Source organism: Mauremys mutica, unplaced genomic scaffold (genome assembly GCF_020497125.1).
Source record: "Mauremys mutica isolate MM-2020 ecotype Southern unplaced genomic scaffold, ASM2049712v1 Super-Scaffold_100210, whole genome shotgun sequence".
Taxonomy (NCBI): Eukaryota; Metazoa; Chordata; order Testudines; family Geoemydidae; genus Mauremys; species Mauremys mutica.
The window spans coordinates 373,281-395,030 of NW_025423288.1; the positions used below are offsets into that span (position 1 = coordinate 373,281).

At 50.2% G+C, this 21,750-nt stretch overlaps 1 pseudogene; it reads left to right on the top strand.

Annotated features, from left to right (window-relative positions):
• Window positions 1–21,750, top strand: part of LOC123360056 — a 94,838-nt pseudogene that overhangs the window by 26,813 nt on the left and 46,275 nt on the right.

Consider the following 21,750-nt stretch of genomic DNA (forward strand, 5'->3'; position numbering starts at 1 on the left):
CAGGGGCCAGGCGCCCAGCCCCCTGCCCCCAAAGAATGGGACCCAGCCCCCCCTACTTTTTACAGGGATTAAAGAGGGGCAAAGGGGGGCAAATCAGAGGAGGGGGATGGCCAGGGTCTGAGCAGGGGTTGGAAATTGACTGGTCGGGGGGTCAAGCAGCTGGAGGCAGCGTTAGGAGAGGGGCTGAAGGGCAAAGTCAGGGAGGGGGGAAGGAGCTGGAGTTAAGCCCAGGGGGAGGCGCTGCCAGAGGGTTAAACCCCGGCACAGGCAGGGGCAGAGGGGTAACAGTTACCCCGGGGGGCTGAGACTCCAGTGGTTGCAAAAACAGGGTGGGGGGAGCAGAGGGGCTTTTCTATTTCCCCTCCCACAGGCAGCACCTCTCAGCATGGGCTTCCCAGGGCTGGGCTCTTAAAGGCACAGGCATCCCACTGCCTAGACCCTGCAGCTCCTCTCTGATGTAACCTACTGAGGTGCTGCAGTAGGAGACTCAATTCAGTGAAACCCGGCATTCCCTATATGCCCCCCAGCCAGGGGGCTGTGCACCCCTTCCCCGAATTTCCACAACACCCCCCCAGTGGTCAGCTAGTTACATGCAGCGGTGCCAATGTTGTCACTGGCTGCAAATCTGAATGGAAATTGCAACGTTAACACACACTTTAAAAGCAGATCCAACGTATGAAAAATACTTGTACCTGAGAACGTAAAATAGGTTTGAAAAGTCTGGACAAAGCCGGGTTTCCTCACCCAGCTGTTGTGTTTGCTGACAATGTCAGTGCATTGGCTTCGGCAATGTTGGCCAACCTCAGAATTTCAAATGATGAATTGGAAGCAAGGTGTGAATGACTCTCCCCTGACAGCTAGTGACGAGCCAGGGTTGGGGGAGGCTTTGGGACCAGACTGTATTTACATGAACTCACCTACTCTGCCGAGGTGTCCAGCAGACAGAGCTGGGCTGCCTCTGCTCTAGGTGCCCAGAGGAGGAGGGAAGGTGTGTGGGGCTCCAGCCTGGGAATCTTCTTCCCTCCTGCCAAGCCCTGACTATCAATCCCAGCCCTGACCCTCCTTTCTTCAAGCGCCATGTGGGCCCCAGGAAAAGTGTGGCAGGAAGCACCAGGGCCAAACTCATGGGCATCAGGTGAAGCAGCAAGAATCCCAACCATCAGGGTAGCAAGTTCCAGAGCCCCAACCCATTGTGGCCACCCCAGCCAGAGACCTGGCTCTAGGAGGTGTGAGTCACCCAGCAGGAGGGGAAAGATTTGCTCTTGCACAATTGGAGACAGGGAAGTTGAGCACTGGGAGGTTTACCACAAGCCAACAGAATGTCCCACTGAGATTTGAACTCAGATTGCAGGATTCAGAGTCCTGAGTGCTGCCCGTTACACCATGGGACCAGCTCCTGCTGCCTTCTCTGCACATTGGTGACCCTCATGGGGCCAGCTCATGTAAGGGACTGTTGGCCCCTTACTAAAGCTTAGTGGGAGTTTTGGTTGGCTAGTTCCCTGCACCAATAGGAGGGGGAAGGGCCAATGGGAAATCAGGCCCCTGAGACTGACAGTCCCCAGGGCCAATGGGGAGAGGCCAAAGCTCCAAGTTAGCGGCACTGACAGGCCAGGCAGTGTAATGAGGGAGTCACCAGGCCAGGGGGTCCCATCCTCTGTGGGAGCTGGAACTGCCTGGGCCAGAGTGGGGCGGAGCTAAGGAGAGAGCAGGAGCCCGAGAAGAGCCGGGGAGCAGAGCTGCACCAGCCGTGGAGAACCAGAGCAGATCTGTGCTGGGAGCCGAGCCGCAGCAGCATGAGCCGTAGAAGCTGCCCAGGGAGCAGATCTGTGCTGGGAGAAGAGCTGCAGCAAGCGGAGCCAGAGGAGCAGCCCAGGGAGCTGGAGGCAGAGCCGCAGCAGCACTGGGGCTGGAGGTGGGTGCAGTGAGCAGCGTGGGAGAGCGAGGGGGACCCTAGGCAGAAGGCCCAGTGCAAGGAGATGCCACCCCTCAAGAGATCTTGCAGGCCAGACTTTTGGGGTGGGGGGATCATATCCCCTACATGGGGGCTGACACTGGGAACAAGGGGCCTGTCACCTAGAGCATGTGGCCACTGCCAGAGCAAGTGTCCAGCCCGTGGTGTCCCTGCAGCACAGCCAGGGCCTGGGGAGGAGGCCTGGGACATGTGAGGGAGAGACTGTGACCTGCCCTGACCCTCCAGAGACGCTGGTTGTGATCTCCCTGCACCACAGAACAGGGTGACGTGTTTTCCTTTCCCATCTTTCCTTGTGTTTTACACTGATTGCTGGGTAATAAATGGTGTTTGCTTGAAGCACATGCAATGAGGAGTGGGTCAGGGAAGTGCCCAGAGTGGGGACACTGTAACCCCTGTTCAAGTGATCATGGCAAGATTGGGGGTCATCAAACCCCCCAGGATTCCTGGGTCCAGCCTTGTCGGGGTTACGAGGTCTCTGCCACACAGGAGAGTAGAAAGATCGTCCTTGGGGGTCAGGCAGCCTCTGGGTAAGGGGGTGGGGACTCAGATCCTTTCTCCAGCCAATTGCACCAGGGTCATGTATAAACCAGGGAAGTTCCCCACAATAGCCAGACCAGATCCCCTGTACACTTATACTCTGTCCTCATTGCTTCTCTGTCTCTCTGCTGCTCCCCCTCTGAACTTTCTCAGCACTCAGGACTCTGTATCCTGCAATCTGAGTTCAAATCTCAGTGGGACCTTGTGTCGGCTCAGAGTGCTCCACTTCCCTGTCTCTTGTTGTACAAGAACAAGTCTTTCCCCTCCTGTTGTGTGACTCAGGCCTCTGGGTGGGATGGCTGCAGTGGGTTAGGGCTCTAGAACTGGCTACTGACACCTGAGGGTTGGCATTCTCATGGCTTCACCTGATGCCCACAAGTTTGGCACTTGCCTCTGTGCTTTTCCTCTTGCCCACCTGGCGCTTGAAGAAAGGAGGGCCAGGGCCAGGCTTCATAGTCAGGGCTAGGCAGGAGGGAGGCAGAGTCCCAGGCTGGAGCCCAGCACCTCTCCTCCTCTGGGCACCTAGAGCAGAGGCAGCTGGTGCTGACAGCTCCAAGGGAAGGTTTAAAACCCACAGAGCAATGGAAGGTGGGCCAAGAGGAGGGCAGGACCATGCCTATGTGTGGCCTTCAGACAGGCACAAAGACACCCGGCCAGGCTGCTCCCTGCCGTGCCAAACCCCCACTGAAGGCTACCGTCAGGCCAGCATGCAGGGCGGCTGCTGATGCTCTGTGGCCAACATCAGAAGAAGGTAGGAAAGCAGGGCCAGGCCCCCTGGTAGGGCCTCTGACTGTTCCCACTCCAGGTGCTCACTTTGGAAGTGGAGCCGTCCATTTTTTTGGCAAGTCAGGAATGGCAAAGGCGAGACTGGAAGCACCTGGGACTCAGGTCCCAGACTCTGTGACGCCCAACCCCCAACTCCTTCCCAGGGCTCTAGTTGAAGCCAGAGCATTGGCCTGAGCGGCCAAGAAGAGGTTCCAGCTGTGAAGGGAGCAGGACTTGCAGCACAAAGTGAGCACAACCACGAGGGGACTCAAATCCTGAATCATCTGATCCACAGGGAGATGCCTTATCCTTTAGGCCACATGATGAGGGGGTTTAAGCTCTTCTTTGGAAAAGCTGTGTTTCTCAGGTCATCTACTGAGGGGGCCGAGATGCTCTGGACACAAGAAGTCGAGTTCCCAGTGACACGTGAGACTTAATTCTATGGGGCCAGGTGCAGGGCTTTGGCAGGGAGGCTCGGGCATGGGGGATTGTGGTGCAGCGGACGGACCGGCTGTCTAGGTACAGAGATTTAGTCTCCCTGAGGAGGAGGAGGAATCCTGCTGACATCTGGTCTGGCTATTGTGGGGAACTTCCCTGGTTTATACATGACCCTGTTGGAATTGACTGGAGAAAGGATCTGAGTCCCCACCCCCTTACCCAGAGGCTGCCTGACCTCGAGGACTGTTAGGATACAGATATTCAGGCCTGTACTTTAAGAATTTAGGTGTATTTTTATCACTTAGCTAGTTATAAAGATATAAAAGAAAGAATAAAAAATCACTGTCTGTCTGTGTAATGGCCTTCTCTTACTGTGACAGTCTGAGGCCTGGTTCTTCGGCTAAGCAGCAAAGGCAGCCATAAGGTGGGAAGTGTATGGTCACATCCTCACATTCCCAACTAGTCACACTGAAATAAGGTGCGATTGGGCTGTTAGGAATACAATCCTGCCCTGATATTCCTATCACCTCCAGAGAAAGGGAAACTTAGTTTGGTAGCATCCTGTCTGGCAAGAACTCACTTATCAATAGACACAGCTGGAAAACCCTTATGTCTGTATAGATGTAGCTGTGAAATCCTCCCTTCTGTATTGTTTTGTATGTTTATTTGCATGGTCTCTGTCTGGTTCTGTGATTGTTTCTGTCTGCTGTATAATTAATTTTGTTGGGTGTAACCAGTGAAGGTGGTGGAATATAACCATGTTACAGTATATCAGGACTGGTTAGTCTAGAGAAGGAGTGAGGGTGCCAGGCGGCACGGTGGTCGGGGCCGCGTGCTGAGTGTCCCGCTGAAGCGCTGGCCGCCCCCCTTCTCTCTCCCTCCCCTTCCCCCCCACTAGACCAGGCGCGCACTCTGCAGCATAGGGAGTCCACTGGCTCCGGCCACCCTGTGGGGTTTTTTGTTTTGTTTTTCCCCTGCTTTGCCGGCCGCGCCGTTGTTTTTCCCCCCACCCCGCTTTGCTGCTCCAGCCCCACCGTTTTTGTGTTGTCCCCCCCGCACTTTGCTGCTCCAGCTGCACTATGATCCCCCCACTTTGCCGCTCCACCCGTGCCGTTTTTCCCCCCTGTTTTGTTGCTCCGGTGGCCCCACCCCATTTTTTTTTGCTTGGGGCGGCAAAAAAGCCAGAGCCGGCCCTGCCCACACCTGACTCCCTGCCATCTTTACAGGGGCCTGACAAGCTTTGCTTGTGTTTGGATTCTGCAAAGCAGAGGAGCAGGTGAGGTTTTCCTTGCAAGCTGTGTGTGAGTCAGTCTTTGGCCAGGTCTGCACTACAAAGTTGTTTCAGCAGAATTATATTGCTCTGGTGTGTGAAAAACACACAACGCTCCCTCGGTCGGCAGCTTGTGGCTGGTGCACACACTGCAATGCCACATCTGGCGACAAAACTGCCCTGCTTTGCTGACAAACTAAAACAACTTTGATGAGAGGCCTAGAGCTTTTTGCAGCAAACTTAAAGTGACAGAGTGTCAGTGTAGACGCTGCTGTTCATTATATCGCCATAACTGGCCTCCTCCAGTATCCCACAATGCCCGCCGTGAACTCGCCTGCCCTGCATTCCTGCTACAGTGCCATGGGCCCCTCCCCTTTCATCGCTCCGGGAAGTTCTGCCAGCTGAGCCTGCTGCTCTGCTCCAGCAGCCAGGAGCAAATCACTGCTGTGGAATGCTGCTCTCTGCCACACTGTGAACACAGATCAGGGTGGTGGGAACTTCCATACATTGTGGGGTGGGGTGGCACCGGCATCCGAATTGTGACGCCACTATGACACCCCTTCCCTCGAGGAGGCTCTTACCTTCTAAACAGGGTCGGCTATTTTCTTGTAAAATTGCTAAAAGGGAAGGAGAAAACTCGAAAGAGGTTCCTCCTGGAGCTGACGTACGTGAACCCGAATACTCTCTCAGTCCTCAAAGAGAGACCTGGAGAAGGAGACTTGCTGAAGCAAAGCCACAGGCATCTCTGAGGTTTCCCTGGCCCCTCACCCTTGTCCTGCCTGGATGATGTCAGCAGCTCTCTGTGAGGTCACTACCTCCCCACCACCTTTGACCAATAGTCTGAGGTCCTGCAAAAGGCCTTTGTGATGTCACTGCCACACCCCTCCCTCACTGTGCTAATGTCCTGCCCCTGGCCAGGCACTTTGGAGGTTTGAGCTACTCCCTGTGGTCACCCCACTCAAGGAGCGTTCGTTCTAGGAAGCAAGCTGGCTAGACAGGAAAACAGCAGACGCTGCTCCCAATGCTACACTCAATTTTTCAGAAATTAGTCGACTTGATGGCCAGAAGAGACCATTAGAGCATCTAATCTGACCCCCTGCATATCACAGGCCTCCTGTATGACACAAGAGCTACTTTTGGGGCAAATGCATTCCGGAAAGGCATCTAGTCTTCATTAAATGACATCAGGAGATGGCAAATCCATCATTTTCCTTGGTAGCTTGTTCCTGTAGTGAATTATCCTGGCTGTTGAATATTTGTGTCTTATTTGTAATATGAATTGGTCTCTTTTCACCTTCCAGCCATTGGGTCTTGTTATGCCTTTCTCTGCTGGATTAAAGAGCCCTTTCATAACCAATCTTTTGTCTCCATTAAGGACCTTCAACACTTCAATGAAGTCACGTTTCAATCTTCTTTTGATAAGCAAAACAGGTTGAGCTCGTTCAATAGCTCACTGGAAGGCATTTTTCTCCAGCCCTCAGAACATTTGTTGGCTCTTTCGTCATCAGACTTCTCAACTGCAGCTGGATGTGGTTCTTGTTCTTCTGCACAGCACAGCTCCTGGAGAAGAGGGATCTGCAAATGTACATTCATATGATCCCTTTGTTTAATTGATGAAAACATAAACTAGACACTTAGAGGATTGGAACTGATTTCAGCTGATGGACAGCTTTGCTAGGTTTTTATGCATTTGGACAGCGAAATGTTGAGTGTTTCCATTCATATCAAGCACCCCCGTATAGTGGAGCTCCTGAACAGAATGGAGAATGGAAATGGAAATGTTTTCCTTTTTTAAAAAAAAAGAAAGAAGGTTATAAGAGGGCAGATGGGCTTGAACCAAAGGCCACTCAAACTGCAGTTAACCACTCTACCACTGAGCTATACCCCTATTACCACAGTAGAATGGAATCATGAGCTCCAGGACTTTGATGGACAGACCCTGCTTCATTGAACTCCTTTGCCATTCCCAGACCACAGGTGGTTTTAAAAATGGGGTTTGATTAAACTTCTTAAATGTGGTAAACACCACAGCTTGCGCACCCACCGATATAGCTTCTCCCACTGACATCGCTGCCACCTCTTGGGAAGTGGATTAACTGCACCCACAGGAAAACTCTCTCCCTTTAGCATAGAGCAGTGGTTCTCAAGCTGTGGGTCAGGACCGCAAAGTGGGTCATAACCCTGTTTTAATGGGATCACCAGGGCTGGGGTTAGACTTGTTTGGGCCTGAGGCTGAAACCAAAAGTCTGAGCCCCACCACCCAGGGCTGAATCCCTCAAGCTCTGGTTTTGCCCTCCCCCCAGTGTGGAGGGGCTTGGTGCTTGGTCCCTCTTTCCATGGTCAGGTACATATTATGTCAATAACGTCACCGGAGGTGACACGGCATCTGTGAGACTGATACTGGAATACTGCCTCCAGTTTTGGTGTCCTCGTTTGAAAAAGATGTTGTGAAATTGGAGCTGGGGCAGCAAAGAGCCACCAAATGTTCTGAGGGCTGGAGAAAAATGCCTTCTAGTGAGCTACTGAACGAGCTCAACCTGTTTAGTTGATCAAAAGAAGATTGAAAGGTGACTTCATTGCAGTGTTGAAGGGCCTTAATGGAGAGAAAATATTGGGTATTAAAGGGCTCTTTAATCGAGCAGAGAAAGGCATAACAAGACTCAATGGCTGGAAGGTGAAAAGAGACAAATTCATATTACAACTAAGGCACAAATATTCAACAGCGAAGATGATTCACCACAGGAACAAGCTACCAAGGAAAGTGGTGGATTCTCCATCTCCTGATGTCATTTGATGAAGACTAGATGCCTTTCTGGAATGTGTTTGCCCCCAGAGTAGCTATTGTGTCATACAGGAGACCTGTGATATGCAGGAGGTCAGATTAGATACTCTAATGGTCTCTTCTGGCCATAAAGTCGACTAATTTCTGAAAAACTGAGTGTAGCATTGGGAGCAGCATCTGATGTTTCCCTGTCTAGCCGGCTTGCTTCCTAGAACGAACGCTCCTTGAGTGGGGTGATCCACAGGGAGTAGCTCAAACCTCCACAGTGCCTGGCCAGGGGCAGGACATTAGCACAGCAAGGGAGGGGTGTGGCAGTGACATCACAAAGGCCTTTTGCAGGACCTCAGACTATTGGTCAAAGGTGGTGGGGAGGTGGTGACCTCACAGAGAGATGCTGACATCAGCCAGGCAGGACAGGGGCGAGGGGCCAGGGAAACCTCAGAGACCCCTGTGGCTTTGCTTCAGCAAGTCTCCTTCTCGAAGTCTCTCTTTGAGGACTGAGAGAGTATTCGGGTTCACGTACGTGAGCGCCAGGAGGAACCTCTTTCGAGTTTTCCTCTTCCCTTTTCCTGATTTTACTAGAAAACAACCGTCACTGTTTAGAAGGTAAGAGCCTCCTCGAGGTTGGAAACCTGTTCAGTCTGATCCATCTGGTTACAGTTGAATTCTAGGCATGGAAAACACAAGCCTAAAGAGGCAGAATTTTATTCTGCACCTGGGATTTTGTCCCCTAGAATCACTGGGGACATTAGGGTTTGTCCTTTTTGTTTCACCTTTTCCTCCATCCCTCCCTCCTTTCTCTTTGTTTCTTGCTTCTTTTGTCCTTTCTCCTGTTCCCCTCCCAACACGAGGAGGGTGTGTGTGTGCGGGGGGTGTGTGTTTTGCAGGGGAGTGCTTGGCAGCTCCCACTGTGGGAGGTCCACCCAAAAAGGTGGGGCTGAAATAGTACTGGGGCAGTGATCCCCACCGGTGACCTGGGCCATCCTTTGGCCTCTCTAATGAGAACCCTCGGCCTCTCATCCTCAGTCTCTACCCTGATTGGCTGAGTAGGCGATTATTGACAAGGAGAAGACTCAGGTCCTTGGTCTTCTCTTTTAAAACCAAGTTAATAAGTCATAACCACTTATATGTTTGATGAATTTTGCTGCTTTTTTGCATTAATGGTCTCTGAGCAGTTCTTGATTGTCTTTAACATTGCAGACTAAAACCCGGAACAAACGCATACATCTTGCAAAGGAACAGGAACCGGGATCTCCAACAAATATCAACATTTTATTAAGATGATATTCAAAGAAAAAAAAAGTGTATAGTACAGCATTTAGATGTGGAAGTTTCTGGTGCTCAGGGAACCAGATACAGATTACCCAAGGGGTGCAAAGTTCAGTTTAAGATCGGGTGGCGTAAGGAATACATAATCTGCAACAGCCCTGATAGACACTGAGTTAGGAGGGTATGTTGTCCATATGAGGGCTATGTTCAGGTGTGGAGTATAACGAGCGGATACGATGATGAGGATGGATTGATCTGCGTTTGGTGAGTATTAACATTCGGTGTTTTTTAATCTTTGCCACAATCCAGTTTAAGCAGGGTCAGTATGAACTCTATCCTGCCATCCGTTAGTGAACTGTTGTAAAGGCCTTTTGTGGCTGATGTCATTTGCATGGTTACACCCACCCCAGATTGCATGATGGGAGTGCTTGTCCAAATGGTCATTTCAGCTGCTGTGGGATCCGCAGTCTCTTTGTTATTGGGGCAGGAGTAATCCAGTGTATTTTCCTGTTTATTTTGGATCAAGGACAGAGTAACTGTACCTGGCATTTGAGGCCTGAGAGCTTCACCCTGGCCTGTAAAGTACTCACCATTAAGGGGTATGGGTTCCCAACACCAAAACCTTCTGGGTGGTAGGAATGGATGTTTGTTTGTTTTTTGTGTGTAGGTGCTTGTTCTTATATAGGGACAGAGGCATTTTTGCATCTCTTAGAATTGTTGTTAGTGCTGCAGTTGCTCATTTTAACCTTATACTATTAGATCTCTTTTATAGTATCTTTTGGTCCCGAGAGGTAAAAGGCTGCTGTGTGTGGTGTTATGGAGTGGGGTAGCAAACCTTGGTTGCAGAGATGGTGCATGTGCTGCAAAAGTCATGCCCCCCAGCTGTGCTTCCTGAATCCAATCTGCAAAACTTCCTTGCAGTCTGAGTGAAAAGAGAATTTTACCTCACTATGAAATTATCTATAACTTTCAGTGCGTAAGTGAACTCAGAGCCCACCAGCCTGGGTATGTCAAAATTTACATTTAGCATTAACCATTTTAGCTCTGTAGCATAAAACTAAATTTGTTAAAAAATTATAAAAAGCTCTATTTTTAAACTAGAGAGAGAAGAAAACCATAAAAACTGGATTTAGAGGCACCAAAAGAAATCCCCCCTAGTGACAAATACAAATATGTATTTTCAATCTCTTTTACTTTACTATGTTTTGGAACCCGTGTCCGTTGCCTAACGAGATTTATATAGGTTCGGGTGAGTCCCGAAATCATGAACTGCTAAGTATCATTCTACTGTCCTTGGTTCATATCACTAGGATAACTACACTTTATTACTCCTGCCCTAATAAGAAAGAGACTGGGGATCCCATAGCAGCAGAAATGACCATTTGGACAAGCATCCCCATCATGCAATGCAGGGTGGGTGTGACCATGCACATCAGCAACAAAAGGCCTTTACAACACATCACCAACTGATGGCAGAGTAGAGTTCATTCTGACCCTGCTTACATCCTCCCCACAGCCAAGAATTGATGGTCCTGATAAATCACACTGACTTGCATCCGAAGAAGGGGTATTCACCCATGAAAGCTCATGCTGCAAAACGTCTGTTAGTCTATAAGGTGCCACAGGATTATTTGCTGCTTCTACAGAACCAGACTAACATGGCTACCCCTCTGATACTTCACACTCCCTATTATACCAACGCATTGGTATTGAATGCTGAAGTTATGGCAAGCAAAAGTAGCCACCCATCTCTGCCCTGTAGCATCCAGCTTAGCCCTTGTTAACGCATAAGTCAGTGGATTGTTCTCTGTCCATACCTGAATGAGCACCAGACAAGTAGTCTCGAAATTTCTCAGTGATGGCCCATTTCAAGGCCAAGAACTGCAGCTGGCGGATGGGATAGTGAGTTTCACTATCAGACAGTCCTCAACTGGCAAAGGATACAGATTTACATTTGCCTTCCACTTCCTGGTACGAGACTGCTCACAGACCCTCCAAACTGGCATCAGCATGCAGGATAAACGGTTTGTTTGGGTCAGCAAGGACTAGGACTGGCACGTGAATCAGGCAAATAGTGATTTCCCATAAAGCCCTGTCACATCTCTCATCCCACCATGTCCCCAATGGAGAGGAGATGAGCCCCTCCCCTGTCTCAGGCCAGGTACACTAAATCTGTGGGGGCTAGCTGTCCATGGCCCAGCCTAGCCTAGCCTAGCCTAGCCCTGTCCTGTCCTGTCCTGTCCTGCCTCACCTGTTCTGGCTTCTCTCAGCCCACATCTGCCAGAGTTGCTGTTGCAGTAGAGAAGAGATGTTTCTTACTTGGTTCTTAAATGTTCTGGGAAGAGGGAACAGGGGGAAGTTTTTTCTTCCCTCTGCAGTTCTAATCTTTCACACACACACCCATGCTTTTTCTGCTCTAGCCTGATGTCTCTGTTGCCTCTCAATTTTCTTTTCCCTGTCTTGTTCCAGAGCCCTCACAGCCCAATTTTTTGCCCTAATTCTCAGTCTTCTACTGCACTCTGAACCTCTCATTCTAACCCCACCCCAAAGTCTGCACCCCCTAGCCAGTGCGCTCATCCCTCTGCACTCCAACTCTCTGTCCTATGTAGCCTGATTTAGGGTGTACTAATAATATTAATTTGGAAAATATGATGAAAATTTAATTTATTATTTTACATTTTATTTAATTTAATTGAGTTACAAAGTTACTGTTGCATTACTGCTATTCAAAAGATACATATGGCATTATAGGCAACAAGGTTTTGGTTAATGTACTCACACCCTTCCTTGATAACCTGGTGGTAAGAGACACAAGACCAGCTTTGCAGTTCAGGTTTCTCAATTCTTGAGTGAAAGATGCAGTGTTTAGAAAAAGCTAATGTTACTTAGGGTTCACTTGACTATGTTAAACTTAAAATCAAAACCTAATAAACAAAGAATAAAAACTTAGGGAAACCAAGCTTAGCCTAGTTCCCTTGAAACTTAAAGTTTAAGAACTTAACTTATCTGATAGTAGATAGAGAGAGAGTGGAGGAAGTAAGTCAGAATGATAGAGCGACGTGCTCTAGCAAGGTGGGTTATCTCTTTTATAGGGCACAAGCGCTGGAAATCCTTCCTCCTATGCCCAAATTTCATTCCTCACCCACAAAACATTAGGGTATGCTTACTTCATAGGCTAGTATGTTTGTGTGTGTTGATGACATGTACATATGCACATAAGTTCCCTTGTGGTGTACCTAAGTCAAGTCTGTGGGTACACTGAAAACCCCCCTATGACATTCTCCATTGTCGAATCGTCTAGGTAAAGGTCTTAGACAGGCGTGGGTACTTCTCTATTTAAGTAACAAGATAAAGGTCAAGTTTCCTTTCTGAGTAAAAGGTCACAATATAGATATGCTCACTTTGCCTTAGCTTAACATACAGGATATGGCCTGTAGGTCCTCGTAAGTCATGTGCCCCAGCCCCCTAATCATTTTCATTGCCCACTGCTGGACTCTCTCCAGTTTGTCCCAACCCCAAAATTACTCACATTTCACCCCAATGGCCCCAAAATGCCGGCTTTTAATATGTAAATAGGGTGCTGGTATGGTCAAGTCACTCCCGAGCTCTCCAGTAGAGCCTGCTGGCGGAGAACAAGCTGAAAATTAGCCAGGACGTCGCTCAGTCAATTCCCTGTGCTCCCCGCAGGGGGTATCGGAAAGCTCCAAGATCGCTCACTTCCCTTTCTCTCATCAGTTTCAGGCCCCAGGGTTACAAATGCACAAACCAGTTGGGAGTCTCCCCTGGGCTCAGGGTGGGGGCTGCTCTGAGGGGATGGACTTGCACACTTGGGCTATTAGTGCAAAGATACAATTTCAATTGCTCTTAGAGAAATTTGAGGGCAATTTATATTTGGTAAAAATCTTATTTAGTGAAAGGAAAGCTGCAGTGACAGCCTGGTTACTGGGGTGCAAAACACTTTTCTCCTGGGAGAAACAAGAAGTTAGAATTAGAAATTTACATTGTTTGTTCCAATGTTGGCACAGGTTTAATTTTCCTTCTGTGTAGGTTTGTTTCAGGCTGTGACCGTTTTGGTTTATTGGGTTGTTTTGTTTTTTTAATTTGGAATGGAGCTTTTAACTGACATTTGCTGGAGTCGAATGGCTGACCTGCAACACCAGTTTTGACATAGTTCTGCATATTTTATACAGATTTGGCCAGTATTCAAGGATGTGATTCCTTTATAGGAGGTTTTAGTGGTCAGGCTTATTTATTTTATGTTATTTTATCATCCTGCTGTAGCACACCTTTTTGATAAAACGTGGAAATTATTAATTTATGGCATTTGTTAGCTTTTATTTTTAAAAACAAAGTTTTTCTTAGGCCTGGTCTACACTAGGAGTTTATGTCGAATTTAGCAGCGTTAATTCGATTTAACTGTGCACCCGTCCACACCAGGAAGCTAATTAGTTCGACCTAGAGGGCTCTTTAGTTCGAATTCGGTACTCCACCCTGACGAAGGGAGTAGCGCTAAATTCGACATGGCTATGTCGAGTTAGCCTATGTGTGGACGGAAATCGACCTTAGTAGCTCCGGGAGCTACCCACAGTGCACCACTGTGTTGACGCTCTGGACAGCAGTCCGAGCTCAGATGTTCTGATCAGCCATACAGGAAAAGCCCTGGGAAAATTTGAATTCCTTTTCCTGTCTGGCCATTTTGAATCTCAGTTCCTGGTTGGACATCGGGGCGAGCTCAGCAGCACCGACAGCGATGCAGAGCTCTCCAGCAGAGGAGTCCATGCAATCTCAAAGTAGAAAGAGGGTCCCAGCATGGACTGACCGGGAAGTCTTGGATCTGATCGCTGTGTGGGGTGATGAGTCTGTGCTTTCGGAGCTGCGCTCCAAAAAATGGAATGCAAAGACCTACGAGAAGGTCTCCAAAGCCATGGCACTCAGAGGATACAGCCGGGATGCAACGCAGTACCGCGTGAAAATCAAGGACCTGAGACAAGGCTACCAAAAAATCAAAGCGGCAAACGGACGCTCCGGAGCCCAGCCCCAGACATGCCGCTTCTACGAGGCACTGCATGCCATTCTCGGTGGGTCTGCCACCACTGCCCCACCAGTGACCGTGGACTTTGAGGATGGGATAGTGTCGAGGGGCAGTTTCTTGGCGATGTTCGCGGATGGGGAAGATGAGGAAGGGTTTGTGGAGGACGAGGCAGGCGACAGCGCTTACAATACTGATTTCCCCGACAGCCAGGATCTGTTCATCACCCTCACAGAGATCCCCTACCAACCCTCCCCGGCCATTAACCCGGACTCTGAATCAGGGGAAGGATCAGTTGGTAAGTGCTATAAACATATAAACATTTATTTTTTTAAAATCAGGAATAAAAACTATACGAAAAGAAGGTCAATGCATATAGGGATCGAATAGAAATCCTCCTGAGACACTTCCACGAAGCTCTCGTACAGGTACTCGAACAGCCTACGGAGAAGGTTCCTGGGGAGATGTGCCTTACTAGGGGCTCCGTGGAAGCACACTCTTCCGCGCCAGGCCATCCTGAGGTATAGTGGGAGCATTGCCTCCACCAGCATGGCAGCATAGGGCCCTGGTCTGTGCAGGGATTCATGCAGCATGCGCTCTCTGTCTGTCCTAGTGACCCGCCTCAGGGTGATCTCGCTCGGCGACTGCTGCATCTAATTAGAGGAATTAATGTAATGTTACTATTGTGAATGCTTGACTTTTCCTTTGCATAACAATGACCGTCGTTTAACAGCCATGTGTTGGAGGCTGCAGAGGGAAAGCATACAGGGATCTTTCCCGGGGACAGCCGCGAGGGGCTGGAACAGGGTCAGACTTTATGCTTTCCAGATTGCCTGCAGCAGGAGGCCACTGCTATCCATTAACTTTTAAGCAGCCTAAAGTTTATGGCTTACCAGGCCTGGCTGCTACACGGATTCAGCTGTCCTGCCCCGCTTGTCCGATCTCCAGTGCAAGACCCCAGGCAATGAAAGCGAATGCCGAAAATTCGAACTTGTCCTGAGAGCACATGAGATAGGTGCCCTGTATGGTCTTGTTCACAGAAACTGAGTAGACTGTGTTCAGTGTTCGCAAACATGTATCTTTGCAAGGAAATCACTTCCTTTTTCCCATCACACAGCTGCGGCTGTTTCCCGAACTGCCCCGGCATCTCCCTCACAGAGGCTGGCGCAGATTAGGCGGCGAAAGAAAAAGACTCGGGACGAGATGTTCGCTGAACTGATGGCTGCTCCAGAGCCGAGGTGGCCCAGCAGAGCCAGTGGAGGGAGACCCTCTCTCAGCAGCAGCGCTCACACAGCGAACGGGAGGACAGGTGGCGGCAGGAAGACCAGCAGGCGACTCAAACGCTGCTTGGACTAATGAGGGAGCAAACGGACATGCTCCGGCGCCTTGTGGATCTTCTGCAGGACCACAGGCAGGAGCAGAGAGCCCCCCTGAACTGTATCTGCAACCGCCCTCCCCCGCCACAAAGTCCTGTCCCCCCCTCACCCAAAATCACAAGAAGGAGAGGCGCTAGGGGCCGTGAAAACTGTCGCTCCACCCCAGCAGAGCGCTCATGTACCAAACAGCTCTCATTCCCTAAAGTATGAGAATTGCTTCCCTTCCTGGTTCACCCGATCCCAAATCCCAGTTTCATCCCCCAACTGTGTAGTTGAGTATTAAAAATAGTTTGCTGTTCATTACTGTTTCCGTCATGTTTCTTTGCAGAAGACTTTGTGTGATGGGGAGATAGGGGTTTGTTAATTGCATAGGACAGCCACCATTACCAGGGTACAGACATGGGGGCAGGATCAACAGCAGGTCACACACAGAGTGCAGTCACTAGGCACCCGGGTCACTGTGGGAGGTGTCTGCTGCCCCATGTCAGTCTGGGAGGTGTATGCTGCCCCAGGGTCTGAACGCCTGGCATCCACAAATGGCAAGGCAGGCTGCCCTTACCATGCCCTTCCACCCTAGCCATGAATCTCTCCGATGCCCTGAGCCCCAGCCAGAGCCATCATCCCCCCACACCTACTCACCCTTCCCACAGACCCCTCACCCCTTCCTGTAAACCCACCCCTTCCTGCACACCCTCTTGTAACCGTCCTCCCCCCAGAGACCGCTGTAGGAGCAGGAGCCTGTCAGTCCTCGAGTGTAGAAGCGGTCTGTACATCACTGCACACCGTACCCACCACAGTCTGCGTCCCTGTTAGAACCCTTGAACGCGAATTCGTTAGTAAAGAAAACTTTGTTAATTAAAAATGTTCCAATAACTTTATTTTTAAACGTCTGTTGGAAGGGGGGAAACCTGGTGAACGGGGTATGTAACCGCTGAAAAAAGTGAATAGTAACTGAAACAGGGGCAGGTTCAGCTTCTCTGTAAAGAGACTGGACAGTCATAGGTTACCCTGCTCTCTGAGGAACCTAGCTTTCAAAGCTTCCCGGATGCACAGCGCTTCCCGCTGGGCTCTTCTAATCGCACGGGTGTCTGGCTGAGCGTAATCAGCAGCCAGGCGATTTGCCTCAACCTCCCATCCCGCCATAAAGGTCTCCCCCTTGCTCTCACAGAGATTGTGGAGCACACAGCAAGCTGCAATAACAATGGGGATATTGGTTTCGCTGAGATCTGAGTGAGTCAGTAAGCTCCTCCATCTCCCCTTGAGACGTCCGAAAGCACACTCCACCACCATTCTGCACTTGCTCAGCCGGTAGTTGAAGAGCTCCTTGTCACTGTCCAGGGCGCCTGTATAGGGCTTCATGAGCCAGGGCATTAGCGGGTAGGCTGGGTCCCCGAGGATCACTGTAGGCATCTCCACATCCCCAACACTTACTTTGTGGTCCGGGAAGAAACTACCTTCCTGCAGGCGTCTAAACAGACCAGAGTTCCTGAAAACACGCGCGTCATGAACCTTGCCCGGCCACCCGACGTAGATGTTGGTAAAACGTCCCCTATGGTCCACCAGTGCTTGCAGCACCATTGAAAAGTAGCCCTTTCGGTTAATATACTGGCTGGCCTGGTGGGCCGGTCCCAGGATAGGGATGTGAGTGCCATCTATAGCCCCACCACAGTTTGGGAATCCCATCGCGGCGAAGCCATCTATGATGACCTGGACGTTTCCCAGGGTCACTACCTTTGAGAGCAGTAGGTCAACGATTGCGTGGGCTACTTGCATCACAGCAACCCCCACGGTAGATTTGCCCACGCCAAAGTGGTTCGCTACTGACCGGTAGCTGTCTGGCGTTGCAAGTTTCCAGAGGGCTATGGCCACTCGCTTCTGTACACTCAGGGCTGCTCGCATCCGGGTGTCCTGGCGCTTCAGGGAAGGGGACAGCAAGTCACACAGTTCAAGGAAAGTGCCCTTACGCATCCTGAAGTTTCGCAGCCACTGTGATTCATCCCAGACCTGCAGCACTATGTGGTCCCACCAGTCCGTGCTTGTTTCCCAGGCCCAGAATCGCCGTCCCATAGCATGAATGTGACCCATTGCCACCATGATCTCCGCGGCGCGGGGTCCCGTGCTTTCTGAGAGGTCTGTGCCACTCTGACACTTCATGTCCTCATCGCGCTGCCGGAGCCTCCTCGCCCGATTTCTCAGCAGCTGACTGTGGAATAGGTGGACGATTAGGTGCGAGGAGTTGACAACGGCCATAAGCGCAGCGATGATCGCAGCGGGCTCCATGCTCACAGTGCTGTGGCGTCCGCGCTGTCACTGACCAGAAAAGTGCGGTAACAGATTTCCCGCCGGCGCTTTCAGGGAGAGAGGGCGGGAGTGACGGTTGAATGACGACAGTTACCCAAAACCACCCTCGACACATTTTTCCCCCAGCAGGCATTGGGGGCTCTACCCAGCATTCCAATGGGAAGCGGGGACTGTGGGAACTGTGGGATAGCTGCCCAGAATGCATGGCTTCCAATGTCGATGCTTGACCCGTTAGTGTGGACTCACAAAGTCGAATTAGTGTCCTTAGTGTGGATACACAAATTCGAATTCATAAGGTCGAATCCACAAATTCGACCTAAGTTAAATCGAACTACTCTTGTAGTGTAGACATACCCTTAGAGACTAACAAATTTTGAGCATAAGATTTCGTGTGCTAAAACCCACTTCATCAGATGCATGCAGTGGAAAATGCAGCAGGAAGATATATATATCTATATCTATCTAGACAGATATAGATAGATATAGATATATATATACTCAGAGAACATGAAAAAATGGGTGTTGCCATACACGCAATAACAAGAGTGAGCACTTAAGGTGAGCTATTATGAGCAGGAGAAAAAAACCTTTTGTAGTGATTATCGGGATGGCCCATTTCCAACAGTTGACAGGAAGGTGTGAGTAACAGTAGTGGGACAAATAAACATGGGGAAATAATTTTACTTTGTGTAATGACCCATCCACTCCCAGTCTTTATTCAAGCCTAATTTAATGGTGTCCAGTTTGCAAATTAATTCCAATTCAGCAGTCTCTCGTGGGAGTCTGTTTTTGAAGGTTATTTGTTGTAATATTGCGACTTTTAGGTCTGTAAATGAGTGACCAGAGAAACTGAAGTGTTCTCCAACTGGTTTTTGAATGTTATAATTCTTGACATGTGATTTATGTCCATTTATTCTTTTACGTAGAGACTGTCTGGTTTGGCCAATGTACATGGCAGAGGGGCATTGCTGGCAAATAATAGCATATATCACATTGGTAGATGTGCAGGTGAATGAGCCTCTGATAGTGTGACTGATGTGATTAGGTCCTATGATGGTGTCCCCTGAATAGATATGTGGACAGAGTTGGCAATGGGCTCTGTTGCAAGGATAGGTTCCTGGGTTAGTGTTTTTGTTGTGTGGTTGCTGGTAAGTATTTGCTTCAGGTTGTGGGGCTGTCTGTAAGCAAGGACTGGCCTGTCTCCCAAGATCTGTGAGAGTGAGGGATAGGTTGTAGATCCTTGATGATGCACTGGAGAGGTTTCAGTTGGGGGCTGAAGGTGACGGCTAGTGGGGTTCTGTTACTTTCTTTGTTGGGCCTGTCCTGTAGTAGGTGACTTCTGGGTACTCTTCTGGCTCTGTCAATCTGTTTTTTCACTTCAGCAGGTGGGTATTGTAGTTGTAAGAACACTTGATACAGATCTTGTAGGTGTTTGTCTCTGTCTGAGGGATTGGAGCAAATGCGGTTGTATCTTAGAGCTTGGCTGTAGACAATGGATTGTGTGATGTGCTCTGGTGAAAGCTGGAGGCATGTAGGTAAGTATAATGGTCAGTAGGTTTACAGTATAGGGTGGTGTTTATGTGACCATCGCTTATTAGCACTGTAGTGTCCAGGAAGTGGATTTCTTGTGTGGACTGGTCCAGGCTGAGGTTGATGGTGGGATGGAAATTGTTGAAATCATGGTGGAATTCCTCAAGGGTTTTCCATGGGTCCAGATGATGAATATGTCATCAGTGTAGCGCAAGTAGAGTAGGGGCGTTAGGGGATGAGAGCTGAGGAAGCGTTGTTCTAAGTCAGCCATAAAAATGTTGGCATACTGTGGTGCCATGAGGGTACCCATAGCACTGCCACTGACTTGAAGATATACATTGTCCCCAAATCTGAAATAGTTATGGGTGAGGACAAAGTCACAAAGTTCAGGCACCAGGTTTGCCGTGACATTATCGGGGATACTGTTCCTGACGGCTTGTAATCCATCTTTGTGTGGAATGTTGGTGTAGACGGCTTTTTGGCCTGCTGCTTCTCTGTCTGGGAGGTTTTTGTCAGCCCTGGCACACAAAAAGGGCATCATTGCGAGCGCCCACGAAGGGGAGATGAATTTTTGCCTGCTTTGCTCAGCTTGACTTGCTTCCTCACCCCATTCCTGCCGTAGATCCTGGGTTGCCTGGTGGCTGAAGATGGTCCATTGTCTCAAGCGGTGCCAGAGCCTGACACAGTGCCACTGGGCAGCCTTTGCTCTGCACATGCTGCCGTGCACATTTGCAAATACTTTACAGCTCCTGTCAGTAAGTTCTGGGGACAGTTGCTCACCTTCAGAGGAAGCTCCCTAAAATTGGCCTGTCTCACCCAGTGGTACATTGACCTCTGTTCAGACTGAGCCAAATGGGGGGGGGACGACTCGCTGCTGTGGCCGCCGCTGCTGTGAGGGCGGCCACTGTTGCGGATGAAGCCATTCTGCAAGCACCTTCCACCTAGCCATCCACTGAAAATCGTGTAGGGTGTAAGGTGGGGGTAGAAGAAAACTAGAGGGGGGGGCTCCCCCTTCCCCCACCATTGGCCATCCCATACCCGGTGCTGCACCCAGTGGGGTAAAAAGAAAATACAGCCATATCGGAAGAGTCAGTTGCGGTCTTTGCATTTGCCCCACCATTCCCCTCGGGCCTGACCTGCCCTCCAGCTCAGCCACCCACTGAAAATTGAAACACAAAACAGTAGAGCCGTACAAGGCTTCAAAGCCCACCAGGCCCAACCCCCCTTCTAATACGGCAGAAAAGCCGCACTTCTCCTGACTAGGTGGGGACGTCCTATTGCCCCACAAGAAGTGGAAGGCCACCGTGTTCGGTCTCAGCAGCACTCGTGGAGCAGGGGGAAATACATGGCTGAGGAAATTCCCCACAGATGGGTCTTGAGCATCACAACCTTGTAGATAATGACGAGGTCCACTTACGCCACTGGCTGAGCCATTCCTCACAGGACAGAAACCATTTCTCCCAGTTCACATTCCCCACCTCGTCCCCAACCGAACGCTAGAAGGCGGAGCCATCAACCTGCTCACTCTTGCAGCCCTCCTCTTCCGCCCTGACTGATAGGGGGGAGCATTGAGCCTTCCTCCCTTAGGCCCTTCAGCATCCCTGGGGAACACCAACACCACCCAAGTGACTTTGGGCCAGTAGGTCAACCAATAGGGCTGCCTCCTAGGCCAGGCTGCAGCCCAGCTTCAGGACTCAGAGAAAAGTTGGTCCATTGTCCATTCCCTCAGGGGTTAAGAGCTGGAACCCCTGTGCTCAGGGTCACAACCTTGGCCCAACCGAAGGCACTGAAACAAACTCAAATGATGCTTCAGCTTCCTCCCTCAGCATCACAAGACCAACACAAAGAAAACTCCCGAGGAACGGGGCTCTGAGCATTGCCAGGTTGTGAGTTCCGTGCCCTCAGGAAGCAGCCAAAATGCTCGAACCCCCACCTGCTTCTCTTGGACCGCTGGCAACATGGTGTTTGCACAGGAGCTGCAAGCCCGTCTTTCCTGTCTTTGTCTACCCCGGCCCCTTCCCCGCAAATGCTTTCATCGGACGCTGGAGGGACCTAAGGACCTGCAGGTTCCCGCACCCACTTCCTAAAGCAAACAGTCCTTCCCTTCTCTGACATTCCTGGAGCCGCACATCCTTGGAGGAGTTTTACCCCAGGGGGTTCTGATTCCCTGTGAAAAGATGTGTCTGGCAGCCGGCGGGGAACTGTCTTCTCTGCCCCCTCTTTGGGCACTGAGAAGCTTTTTCTGAGAAACAGCACCTCCTCCTGGTGGGAGAATCCTAAATTCCACCCTCCCAGCCAGGTTTCTCTGAGCAGCTGCTAGATGAACCCCACTTCTCTGGTCTAGACACCAGCATCTAACTAGCCTTGGAACGGGCCCTGTTTGCTAGCTGGAGAGCGAAGGAACCAGGAAAGAAGGCAAATGTCAGGAAACGAATCTCAGCACGCAAAGAAACTTCCTTCGCTCTTCTTTTGCACTGTCTG